The sequence below is a fragment of the Eschscholzia californica genome, unplaced genomic scaffold, assembly GCF_041429995.1.
Source record: "Eschscholzia californica isolate CP2 unplaced genomic scaffold, dmEscCali1.0.p SCAF_2, whole genome shotgun sequence".
Classification (NCBI taxonomy): domain Eukaryota; kingdom Viridiplantae; phylum Streptophyta; class Magnoliopsida; order Ranunculales; family Papaveraceae; genus Eschscholzia; species Eschscholzia californica.
This window is the reverse complement of record NW_028238309.1, coordinates 17,064,825-17,077,478: the sequence shown is the minus strand read 5'-3', so window position 1 is coordinate 17,077,478 and position 12,654 is coordinate 17,064,825.

Sequence of the window (12,654 nt, the reverse complement as noted above, 5' to 3'; positions counted from 1 at the left end):
AGTTCTGCAGATGTTGAAGTTCCAACTACATATGGAATCACTGAGTCTGACAGTGTCGAATTAATCCAAATTAGAAGAGTTTGATCCTCTTCTATCCAGTCAATATAATCTTGATTGATTATATTGTTGATTCGTCTATCTTCATCACAAAATTTATCTGGACAAGGTCTAGTACCATCAACTAGATCTAACACTTTATATTTCCTTAAGATTGGAAGAAACATGGCTTTCCAGGCAAGATAGTTGTCTGATTGAAGTTTAATTGGAATCGCATTTCCCATAGAATTGATAGAGAGAGATGTGATCTTAGGTGTTTCCATTTGATTTTACAGAGAGTTGAATTTTCGAAGAAGAAGAAGATGAAAGAAGAAGATGAGTTGATGAAGACGAAGTTTCTAGTGAGAGAAAGTTCAATGGAGATTTAGAAATTAAGAGAAGAAAAGAGAGAACCTAGCTCTGATACCATAATTGCTTTCGATTCTCATTAGAAATTCTATTCAATTATTACAAGTGTTTATATAGACTTGTAGAGAGAGAAAGATGGAAGCAAGAGAGAGAGAGAGAACTGTTAGAGGTTTGTTACAAGTAGTTATAACCGAAAATAACAAACTAAAACAAACTAAAGTTATTATCCAGTGTTACTCTTCATGATCAGGTGCTTCGCCTGCTTGTTAAGCTTGATAAGCTCTATTAACTCTATGACATAGTAGAAGAACGAACCTCTTTTTTTTGTATGATGAATCCACCACTGAAAATGAACAGGAACACAAGTGTGTTTGTTTCTTCTTAAATCTACATCTAGCTACTACTGAAAAGTAGAGATAGCTAGATCTAAGAATGAGAAACTGATCTCTGCACCTTCAAATCTTTAATGGTGAAAATCATTGACAAATGATAGAACACTTAGAGAATTAGTAACTCGAAACTAGAACTCGAAACTAGAACTCGAAGGAAAAACTGAAAAATTTATAAACTTAATTAATTTGGATAGAAAAAAAAAAACTAAACCGATGATGTGTGTCGGCGGGCGGTAGTCATTGACGGAGCTACCGCCGCCGGTTAGTCGAAAATCCTAGGATCAAACTCGTTAGAGTAAAAATGCTATTGATACCATGATACAAGTAATATAGGAAGAAGAAGAGTGTTGATTGGGATCACTTAACTATTACACTTTGAGGCCTTTATATAGGCTCTATAAGTGAATACCAATATTAACTTATCCTATATGGGACTATTCATCAAAGATCACTCACATACTCTTTAACAAGACCCAGTCATATGGAAGTTGAAATTCAAATATATTCACCCCGATGATTTGGAAGGTTGAATTAGTTGAAAAATTCAAACTTCAAATAGCATAAATATCTCTTGTATCATGAGTTTCAAATCAATAGAAAACAATTCTTTACATGGTATCAGTAGCTTTTGGTTAAAAAAAGAAAAGAAAAGTTAACTCAGTTTTCTCGTGGCTTTCAACCTACCTCCCACTTCTGCTACGACAAACTCTTCAAACCCTTCCCACTATATTTTCTCATTCAATTCATCTAAAGCCAACTCGAAACAAAAAACTATTTAGTATAGAAGAAACAAATGCTACCCACTTCTCCATTCCAAAGATCTCTTCTAGTATGTCAACTCCAACTTTCCACCTCCTTCTTCTGATATCCTTCAAGATGATACCAATGAATAAATTCCAAATCCATACTTTCAAATGTGGGATCGGCTTGATCAAACTCTATTAACTTTCCTTCAGACAACACTTTCAGCCTCTGTCTTATCTCAAATCCCAATTGTTCCCACCTCTCGTGATCTCTACAACTACATCAAATCATGTTTCTATACAAAAATCACTGCTTGGACTCACCTACTCACACATTGTAGTGCCCCTAACCAAATATTAGGGTGTATATAATAAATAACAATGTATGACCACTTTTGTAACTCCTACTCCCATTTTTCTTCTTCTTATTTCTGGTGCAGCCAAGAGTTCTCGGGAGAGAGGGTGTGGAGGAAATTATAGAGAGAGAAACCTAGGAAGAAGAAGTAGGAGGGATTGAAAGTGTTGATTTTTCTTCATTGGTTCTTCGTCTGGGAATTTCTCTGCATTATTTACTTTCGATTAAGGTAGGTTTCTTCTTCCCGGTGACTATAAAAGCCTTTTTCATAGGAAAAAAAATCAAGGGATCAGATAGTATTCACGAACCCAAAACTTCACACAAACCAAATTAAAGTTAGGATTATAACATAGATATCTGATAGGGCACGTTTGATTAAATACTTAACAAAATCAGGAAGTACGATTACTTTGGATCATAATAAAAGACTTATTTATGGTAGAAAATAGTCTTAATGATTAACATATTGAACTAACCAATTTTATGATAGTTCTTATATATATTACACTCATTTGGACTCATATTGACATGATATTTAGAGAATTCGACAACTATATACATTAGTACATCACTTAGTTAGCTTGTCTAATGTGTATGATTTTTGCAACTAAACCCCTCTCACTAGTTGACATGAATCGTTTATGAATATCTTGATTAGATGAGTAAAATTCAACAATAATCTGAAGAAAACCCGATGATATCTTAGTTATATAATGAGTTGATTCCTATTTGGCCCCTACTTTGTGACCAGCTTCTTTTATGGCCCCCTATTTTCTGTAAATTCAAATATGACTCCATTTTTTGAAGTAAATGTCCTAACTGCCCTTTCTATATTTATTTTTTCAAAAAAAAACTTCAATTCCACCTCATTTCCCTCTCCCCCACACATATCTCTCCACGTCCTCTCTCTTTCCAACTCACCCCTCTCTCTCCAACTCACCTCTCTCTCTTTCTCCAACTCACTTCTCTATCCTTTTCCAACTCGCCCCTCTCTCTCCAACTCACCTCTCCCTCTCTCTCCAACTCGCCTCTTTCTCTCCAACTCACCTCTTTCTCTCCAACTCACCTCTCTCTCTTTCTCCAACTCACCTCTCTTCTCCGACGAAGGTCGCCGACTGGCGACATTCATAAAAAAAACACTCATATCTCTCTCTCTCTAGAAACTCCGGCCAAGGGGTCATCGTTCGTCGAAGATCTGGTCTGGTCTTAAACAGACCAGATCTCTGACGAAGGATGACCCCTTTGCCGAAGTTTCTAGAGTGAGAGAGATGAGTGTTTTTTTTATGAATCCGACCGGCAACCTTCGTCGGAGAAGAGAGGTGAGTTGGAGAAAGGTGAGTTGGAGAGAGAGAGAGAGGTGACGTGGAGAGATATGTGTGGGGGAGAGGGAAATGAGGTGGAACTGAAGTTTTCTTTTTTATTTTATTTTGAAAAAATAAATATGGAAAGGGCAGTTAGGACATTTACTTTAAAAAAGGGGGCGATATTTAAATTTACATAATATAGGGGGCCATAAAGGAAGCTGGTCACAAAGTAGGGGGCCAAATAGGAATTAACTCTTATATAATGTATTATTAATAATCAATTTTCTATTAAAGTAACGATTCTAATATATGCTATTGTTGTATACGAATGCTATGTTGGTGTGGTATGATACTGACAACTTTATATGTGAAGAAATCTAGTCGACTCGATAGATCTTGAAACCGTCTATTAGGGTCCTAGGGATTTCAAAATGTACTTGTTGGGTTCTGACCCAACCTATTATTTTTTTCAGGTGAAGGGAATCAGGAAGTGTCACCTGCTTGAGTCGTAGTTACCATTCTGAGGAATTTCATAGCAGTTCTTTATTTTAGTAGGTAGTTACTTGGAGTTTCATCTCCTAGACAGTTATTTCTTTCATTTTTTCTTGTCTAACGTACGGGTCGATGATTTAGAGACTTCATTTCAATTTTGAGAACTTAATAAAGTTTCTTTTAGTTGATTTATTATTGCTTATGAGCTTATGTTTTGATGTTATTTGTCTCTTTTGATGAGTATATCGATTGTATATGCTATTCTGCGGAGAAATGTTTTAAGTTTACGTTTTCATGGCAGTCGACGTGGAAATATGGACTTGGGGTGTTACGCATATCAACTTCAAACCATTCAAAGAGAAAACTTATCCATTACTAACTATTTGGCAAAACTGAAATCTATTTCTTATTCCTTAGCAAATTCAACTACTCTAGTCTCTGGTGTTGTGCTTGTACAAAACACACTTCTTCGTCTAGGTCCAAGCTACAAGCATACAACCAATTTGTAAGTACAATAGAAACAAGAGAGGCATTATCTACCTTCTCTCAACTATTTCCTCCACTTCTTAATCAAGAAATGCGACTAAAGCAACTATCTTCCATTTTTTCTTAACCATTTTATGTTCTTGTTGTTCAAACCAATCAACCATCTTAAAAAAATTTCAACTCTCAACAACATGCTACAAATAAACAAAACAACTACCACCACAAATCTCACTCCTTCAGTGGCATAGGTCGTACCTATGACAGAGAAGATCCACCACTTCTCTACATAAAGATCATCTGAGGATATTAACTTATTAAGAGAAATTTGTTGAATCTAAGTGTTTAAAGTTACCAACTACCAACACATAATAATCTATCATGATCAGGACATTAGTGACATATTTGGTATACTAGTAAAGTAGTAGGAGGTGTGTTGCCTACTCTATACTATTTTCGTAGTGATTTGAGACTTTTGTTTTAATCGCCTGACGTCGTTAAGTTGCGTAGAAGTACACTTGTCTATTTTTGTTTATTGTTATTACATATGAATGTACAAATGGGACAATTAAAGGGGGCTAAGGCCCTCCGCAACCTTATTTTTTTTCCTTTTTAACATGGTTCCAAATGTCATCATAGTCAATGTAACATGGACACATCATGAATAATTATATAAACTGAATAAACTCTATAACTACCGATAGCTTAAGTAAAGTCATATAAAGACTCTTGAAGCTGGGCATGAAAGTCCATTCATGATATCCTACGGGCATGCAAGCCCATTTATACCTTTACCTTAGCCGTTGTGGACAATTTTGTTTTTTTGTTACGTGCTAGTGAGAGAGACTTCGAGGAAGTATGTTAGAACAGCCCAAGGCCACCAGCCCAATTCTATATTAGCAACCACCAACCGCTTTAACAGGGCCGGTCTTGAGTTTCTAGTGGCCCAAAGCGAACTCGAAAAATTTGGCCCCTAAAATACATGCAAATAATAATTTTTATTTCGACATTGAATACACGACCAACATCCTATCATATTTATTACAATCGATAATATAACGTGTATAATATGCTAGATAACCGTATACCATATTTATTAAAAAAACTCAAAATAATAACTCTCGTGAGACTTTTTTCCACCACAAAAAAGTTTTTTATTATTTGATTAATGTTGTTCTAAAGTTTTGCTAAAAAATGTTTTTAGTTTCGTATTCTTCACGAGGAAAGGTGATAAAGATTATATACATGTAGAAAGTTCGATATTTTAATTCATTCTTGTTTAGTTTCTTTTGAGAAACTTATCATTCCCCAAATTAAAGGAATAAAAAATAGAAGTTAGATTTTTACATGTTAAATTGATTAATAACACACACTAAATTGAGGCTTGATTACTAATTCATTATCATGATTAGATATTTAGTTTGTTGTGAGTTTACATAGATAATGACATTGATATGTTCTAGATTTTAGTGTTACATATTATTGTTCATGAGAGTAGAACAATTGCTTGAATTAATCAAATAAACCATGACTATGAGCTTTTACATAAATCAAGATCTCAGGATTTTATCCAGTAGGTATTATATTAGTATTACTAATAATGATAAAACAATTTTAGTGTGGGAGGTGAGGAATACTATGAGAGATAAGAAAGCGAGGGTTGATAATATTTATCTCTTAGTTGTTGTGGGCCCATAAGAGTAGTAGTGTTAGGAAATATGTGGCCCTTTCTTGTAATGTAGTGCCTTTAAAACCTATAGAATGTAATATGGGTACAACAGTTTTTCTGTAGAAAAAAGACATTTCGGGGCCTTTAAAATTTGGGGGCCCAAAGCAAGGCTTTGCCTGCTTTGGGCTCAGGGCCGGCCATGCGCTTTAAGCCACCACATATATTTTTATAATGAGAATTCAGATATGACTTTTATTTTGTGATAAATTCATGATATGCTTGTTTTATTAAATTTGAATTCGACCCTCTTGAGTTTCATCCAAACTTAAATTATATGTTTTCCTTTATTGTCCTTATAATTTAATTATTTCTTTTCATATATGTTTATCTATAATATTTGATTCTCACTCGTTTTATTTTCTTGGCCTCATCCTCCTCTTCCTTTATGTTAAAAAGTATCTTCTTTGTAAAAAATTTATGAGTAAAAAGAGGAAGAAGATACTTGTGGAAATAATAATCCAAATGAGCTGAAAATGATAATGGAGAGTTGATACGAATTAAGATTTTCTTTGTTACCTTACCCCCTCGTTACTAATTGGTGGTTGAGTTTATCCTCTTGGATTTACTATTTTTGACAAAATCACAAAGGTCGTGCTTGTCATGCGTGAAAGAAATGTTAAAATCATAAACAATTATCCTTCAATTTCATTTTCTGTAAGTTATTCCACCTTACTTTGTTGTTTGATTTGATCAGAGATATAATTAGTAAAAGTATATATATTATTTAATCTTTGATTTTGTTATCACACGCTAAACATGGCATTAGTCATTTTAACAAAAGCTCTAAATTCAAGAAGGTAAATTCAATTACCAATTACTAAAAGAGGTAAACTCAAGTATAAATAAGTTTGAGGGAGTAAAAAAAAACCTTATAATTAATGACAATAAAAGACAAATTTATATGAAAATAACTTCCAAAGGTAAAGAATAATAATAGTGGTTAAGTAGCAACATCTCGAAGGAAGGGGTAAAACTTGTATTTCACGAAATATAGAAGTCAAGCTGAAAATTGTTCACAAAATTATTTCTATGATTTTTTTTTTGTTGTTGAAAGATTACTCATTGCTTTTCAAGTCTAGATCATTCAAGTTCAACAAAAAAAAGTCTAGATCATTCAAAACAAAACTAGTATATAAAAAAAAGTGAACCATTACTTTGGATGATTTTTTCATCTTGGGCTGTCCTCTCTCTCTTTGAAATGACTTCTGAGATTTGAAGAAATTCAGTATTCCCATCTTGATAATTACAGTGCAGAAAGTATTGGTTGTTGTCTTTCCGTATTTTTTTTTTATTTGTTTATATCTCTATGATAGTATTTTTTCGGATCATTGACTTCGAAGTCATTACAAAGACATTGATATATCATCAGGAGGTCATGAACACGATAACTGCTTCAAATTAAACATGCTATCTACCGAGCGCCCATCTAAACTAGACGGTAAGCCCACCAAACTACATTATTTACACCCGAATCCAATAATCCTAGATGTGCACATCCACATGATCAAACCCACTATCTCAAATAAAAATCTTTTAATTTAGCGAATCAACGTATGACTAGGAATGGTTCGATCCCACCCAAATAAAAATCTTGGTTCTGTTAAAGACCAAAGACTAAATAATAAGATCATGAGAGTGTGAGGATGATGTAATAATAAACATATAGTTTTCTTCTTGTTAGTTAGCTGTTAGGTTGTTATAACAGCTGGATAGTTAGAGGGGGTTAGTTAGTTAGTTCTCTAACTAACTTTTTCTCTCTAGCGAGTTATCTCTTTTATCTCTGTTTTGTATAAATACTGAGATAAGATTTCATTTTATACTTAATGAAAACTTTATCTCTCTGAACCTCTCTTTCTTTCTAAACCCTATAGTGAAAGATTTCATGGTATGAGAGCTTCTAGGTCAATCAAGGATCTAACAATAATGGAGTCCTCAAGTTCAGACAATTCAAGTCCTTCAAGCTCTAAATCAAATTCTCAAACCCTAAATGTCACAAATTTCATATCTAATAAGCTAGATGAATCAAATTATCTAGTTTGGAAGGATCAATTCCAGACAATCTTGATAAGTAATGATCTATATGGATTTGTTGATGGAACAAGCGATAAACCTGAAGAATTCATACTTAATTCAGAAGGAAGAAGAGTATCTAATCCTGCTTACCTAAGCTGGGGAAAGCAAGATAGTTTTGTGAAATCTTGTTTGAAAGCAACCTTCTCACCATCGATTCCATCAGATGTGTTAGGGCTTCAAACATCTCAACAGATCTGAAAATATTTGGAAACTATTTATGCTGAAAAATTTGAGGCAAAGCAAGATCTCCTTCGACGATAATTACAAATCACAAAGACAAGATCAACTTTTGTAAGTGAATATCTTCGTAAACTCAAATCGATTTTAGATTCTTTAACTGCTGTTAGAGATAAAGTTTCAGATAAGGAAATGATTAAAATCATACTCTCTGGTTTAGGAAAAGAGTTTCATCAATTTTTCATAGCAATTAATAATATAACTGAAAGTATCACGGTTTCTGAGCTTCGACCCAAGCTCCTTCATCATGAACAATGACTTCTGACTCAAGAACAAGATGATCAGACATCCTATTATGTTAAAAATGCTCCACACAAAAATTCAAGACAGAATTCATACAAACAAAATCAAATTGGTTTTAAATCGAGCTAGAACCAGTCATTGAGACAAAATCAGAACAAGACTTCCAGAACAACAAATACACAAAAGTCTAATGAAAATCAGATCAAAACACAACAAAACTCAAAATATCAACACAATCAAAAGGCAATAAACTTTGATTTCACAAGTATTCCTTCTGGTATATGTCATAAATAGGGGCACCAAGCCTACAAATGCAGATTTCGCTATACACCTTCAAAACCATCAAATACACAAGCTTTTGTTGGTACGCATATATTAGAGAACAACAACTCAGATTCTCAAGATGGTGAAACTAGCACACCACAAGAAGAATGCAACTTTGTTGTGCTCGAAGAATGCAAATAGCAACAAATAGAGCTACTGATGCTATTGGAAGTACCTAGCTTGCTGACACAGGTGCATCTAGTCAATCACATGAATTTTGTCTCAAAAACATACTGTTAGTACCTGATTTTAGGAAAAATCTACTATCTGTTTCAAAGTTTACTAGAGATAATAAATGTTTTGTCGAGTTCTATCCCTGGGGATATGATGTAAAGGATTTAACAACCCAGTCTATATTGACAGAAGGTCCTATGTTGGATGACTTATATCTAATAGAATTTGAGAATATCCCTTCTCAAATTGAGGTTGATACATCTACTGTTTCTGGTACACTAGAGTTGTGACACAAAAGGCTTGGTCATACTTCTAAGAATGTATTAGAATCTGTACACAACTCAAGTATAATTCAGTTGGACTCCTCTAAGCTCTTACAAGTCCCTGAACCATGTCAGCTAGGCAAGAGTAAAGCTCAACATTTTGAATTATCTTCAAGCACTACTCCTAGTCCTTTATATATGGTTCACTGTGATATTTGGGAACTAACCTCTATCACATCTACAACAGGAACAAGGTTTTATATCCTCTTTGTTGATGATTATAGTAGATATATTTGGATATATCCCTTGAAGTGTAAGTTTGATGCTTTTTCCTGCTTCAAGCAATTTAAAGTGGCTTTTGAAAATCTTTTGTCTACTTCTATAAAGATTTTTCAAACTGATGGTGCTTCTGAGCTATCTAAAGGGGAATCCAAGAGTTACTTAGAAAGTAATGGTATATCACTAAGGTGTTCTTGTCCCTATACCCCTTAGCAAAATAAAAGAGCTGAGAGAGAAAATAGACAGATAGTAGAAATGGGTAATACATTGAGTTTTCAGGCCTCTGTGCCGAAAGAATACTGGTTTGATTCTTTTGAAACTGCCTCATATATTATAAATAGGTTACCCACTAAGGTACTTGATGCAAAAATACCTTATGAGGTCCTATTTTCCAAATTTCCTGACTTTTCATTGATGAAAGTATATGGTTCTGCTTGTTATCCTCACTTGGCACCTATAATACAAGATAACTCAGTCCCAAGTTTATCAAGGGTGTTTTTTGGGCTATAACGACATTTACAAAGACTACAAATACTTAGACATAGAGTCTGGAAGGACCTATCTCTAGACATGTTACATTTGATGATGAATGTTTTCCTTTCGCCGATCTTTCTAAATCAGCATCAATTGCTCCTCACCAGCTCCTGAGAAAGTTATTTTACCTATTATTACTTCAAGTGAGGATGTTTATCATTTTCAGAACTTTATTTCAACTCCTGGAGAGTCTAGCACTTCATTTGTCTCTCCTTCAACACCTGATGCAGTTGAAGTCATTACTCCAATAGAGTGTCCTCCTCAGCCAGTACATCCTATGACGACAAGTCTAAATTGGGTGTTCATAGGCCTAAGTATTTGCCTGATTATGTCTCTTATTACTCCATATGCCATCCTCTTCCTCAAGCATATGTGAGTGTGTTGGATGTACCTCTTGAGTCTTCAACTTATAAACAGGCATGCAAGAGTTCTGAATGGTGTAATGCTATGAAGGAAGTGTTTGAGGCTTTTCAGAAAAACAAGACTTGGTTTTTGGTACCTGCCTCTCCTTCTATGAACATATTGGGTTGTAAGTGGGGGTTTAAAACAAAACTCAGGTCTGATGGGAGCACTGAAAGGTACAAAGCTCGATTGGTTACAAAATGATTTCACCAACATGATGGATTAAATTAGGATTTTTGAGTCAACAGTCCAAAATCTGGGGGGTAAACCCAAAAAATATCCACTCTTGCCCAAAAATTAGTTGCAGGTCCAAATGTCAGTTTTTTTTTTAATTCCCCTCTTGCCCTTGGACGGGACATGCTGACGTTTTCCTGAAAAAAAAAAATGTCTGGTAAATAAAATAATTTACCAGTACACGAAAAATTCAAAGTTTCAAAATTTTTTGAAAATTTGAAACGAAATTTCAAATTCCCGCCCAGCAAACCATCTCTTCCCGGTAAATAAAATAATTTCCCATTTTTGAAAATTTGAAACGAAATTTCAAATTCCCGCCCAGCAAACCATCTCTTCCCGGTAAATAAAATAATTTCCCGTACACAAAAAATTCCAATTTTCAAATTTTTTTTTGAAATTTCCAAACGAAATCTTTTTTTCGAAATTTTGAAATTTTCAAACGAAATTTCAAATTCCCGGGCAAATTTTCAATTTTTTTTTAAAATTTTAAATTCCCGCCCAGCAAAAGTGTCTAGTACAGAAAAAAATTTCCAGTAAATAAAATAATTTCCCGGTCACAAATTTTTTTTTTCAAAAATTCTCACCCAAATTTGAAATTTTTTTTTACGAAATTTCAAATTCCCGCCCAAATTTTCAAATTTTTTTACGAAATTTCAAATTCCCGCCCAGCAAAAATGTCTAGTAGAGAAAAAAATTTCCAGTAAATAAAATAATTTTCCGAAAAAAATTTCGTTTCCCGGGAATTTTTCGGTGCCTGTTCCGTAATTTTCTGAACAGTACATATTCTGATGGACGGGTTGTCAGATTATTTTTCAGAAAAGAAATTGTTTCCCGAGAATTTTCGATGGCAATTTTGTAATTTTCGATGGCATGAACGGTAAATACTTTATTTCCTAAGGGCCCTTTACGTAATTTTGACCCCCCAAACTGACACATTGGACCTCCCTTTCATTTTTAGGCAACTTTGGGTGGGATTTTCATTTTGGCCCCCTTTTTGGACCAATGGCCCAACCCCTCATTAAATTATTCTGAAACATTCAACCCTGTGGTTAAATCATCTACTATCAATAGTTCTAACACTTGCTCTTACAAAAGGTTGGAACATAAAGCAACTAGATGTATCTAATGCTTTTCTCCGTGGAATCCTGGATGAAGATGTTTGTATGATGCAACCACTTGGGTTCATTGATTCAACTAAGTCTTCCTTTGTATGTCATCTTCACAAATCACTCTATGGGTTAAAACAAGCTCCAAGAGCCTGGTTTACCAGGTTTTCTGAGTTTCTTCTTCAATATGGGTTTCAAAAGATTTCCACAAATCTATATATGTTTGTTTTCATAATGGGTAATGATACCATGGTTCTCTTATTATATGTGGATGGCATTATCTTAACTGGGTCATCAGATTCCATGATTCAAGCTCTCATCACACAATTGAGTGCTGAATTTGCAATGAAGGATCTGGGTTCTCTTTATTGTTTCTTGGGAATTCAGGTCACTTTCTTCCATCCTCTAGTTTACTCTTAACTCAGAAGAAATACACTTTGGAGCCGCTTCAAAAGTCTGATCTTTTAGACTCTAAGACAATGCCCACACCTATTCTTTTTGGGAAGAGACTCTCTGTCCGGGAAGGTGAACCATTAGCTGATCCTACTTTATATAGAAGCTTGGTAGGGAGTTTACAACATCTCACTATGACTCGGCCTGACATTGCTTTTGGAGTCAATTATGTAGCTCAATTTATGCACTCACCCACTGATTCCCATCTCCAACTGGTTAAGAGAATTCTCAGATACTTGAAAGGCACTCTTGGTTCTGGTATTTCCATTGTGTCGTGAGATTTGTCTTCTCTTAGAGCTTATAGTGATTCAGATTGCGATGGATGCCCTGATTCAAGAAGGTCTTCGACTGGAGATTCTTGCAAGAACCAAGCATGTCGAGATTGATTATCATTTTGTGAGAGAATTGGTAGCTTCAAATATTCTTCAA